At 38.4% G+C, this 1,362-nt stretch overlaps 1 non-coding gene across 1 annotated transcript; it reads left to right on the plus strand.

The window, feature by feature from the left end:
• Positions 1-1,077: 1,077 nt before the first annotated feature.
• Trnay-gua (transfer RNA tyrosine (anticodon GUA)) lies at positions 1,078-1,150 on the plus strand. Its single transcript has one exon. It is a non-coding gene; the product is annotated as a tRNA-Tyr (tRNA).
• The last annotated feature ends 212 nt before the right edge of the window (positions 1,151-1,362 follow it).

Below are 1,362 nucleotides of genomic sequence, written 5' to 3' on the forward strand. Positions count from 1 at the left end.
GTAATGGGGAATTGCAATCTTTGTATTTCTGGTGAAGATGGTTTGCCTGGTCTGACTTTAAATTTGGCTAATACTTGGTGAACTGGTACAGCTTGATTTTGTCTAGCAAATGTATCTGTACATTTCTCAATTGCAGAAATTCCAGCATGAGTATCATCAAACTTCACAAGAATAATTGTAGGTTTATTTGTATTGTCAACTACTATCTTTAGTATTGTCCCCATCTGGCCATTTATAAGTCGATCATTTATGTCTATGTTTGAAGTCAACATTATTCTAGCATTTTGTTTAACCAGAATTTCAGAATCAAGCCCACAAGTTTCTGATCTTCCCTTTGACAACACTCTATCAAATTCTTGTTTGGTAACATTTGGAGGATATTGGTCTACAGCTTTTAATCTGTGTAAAGGTGCAGAGATTTTCTCAAGGTGAGCATTGTTATGTTGATCGACAGGTGCATTTTCAGCCCATATGTGCAAAGCATTTGATGGATAATTTTCATCCGTTGGACTTATATGCCTTGATTGAATGACCTGAATGTCTTCTTCCGTTTGTGAAGCTGTTCTGAATCTGTTTAATAGTTCTGTGAATGCCTTATCATCTTTCTGTCTCATAATCTGTGTTAATTCTTTCATTTCAAAAGCTGGGCAACGATGACAGAAATTGTATGTATTGTTTGTGTACTCGTGAAATATTGGCTTCTTTCAAATGGGTGGAAGTTGATACAAATTCCCTACAACAATAATACGAATGCCTGCAAACAGTAGATTGTTTGGTGTATCAAATATTTGTTTTAATCTTTGATGGATGTGTATTTTATTCACAACACTCAATGATATCAAGTGAAGCTATGATCTTCGCAGTTATGATCGCAATTTTTGCAATTGCGGAGAGAAGTCTGAAAAATTCAGGACTTCAACGGGGTTTGAACCCGTGACCTCGCGATTCCGGTGCGACGCTCTAACCAACTGAGCTATGAAGCCACTGACGTTGGGAGCTGGTCATTTGTGGGTTCATCATTGATTCATTCCTCACGGGACCATTAGAACCCACAAATGACCAGCTCCCAACGTCAGTGGCTTCATAGCTCAGTTGGTTAGAGCGTCGCACCGTAATCGCGAGGTCACGGGTTCAAACCCCGTTGAAGTCCTGAATTTTTCAGACTTCTCTCCGCAATTGCAAAAATTGCGATCATAACTGCGAAGATCATAGCTTCACTTGATTTCATATATACCATTTCATCATTGACTCAATGATATGCGAGGTTAAAATAATTCAATAATGGGTTCTTTCATGGCTAGCCTATCGGTCTCACGTGCGATTACGTAATTACCGATAATAAATTCTGGTTTTGTGCGAAAA

The sequence above is a fragment of the Montipora foliosa genome, chromosome 7 (genome assembly GCF_036669935.1).
Source record: "Montipora foliosa isolate CH-2021 chromosome 7, ASM3666993v2, whole genome shotgun sequence".
Taxonomy (NCBI): Eukaryota; Metazoa; Cnidaria; class Anthozoa; order Scleractinia; family Acroporidae; genus Montipora; species Montipora foliosa.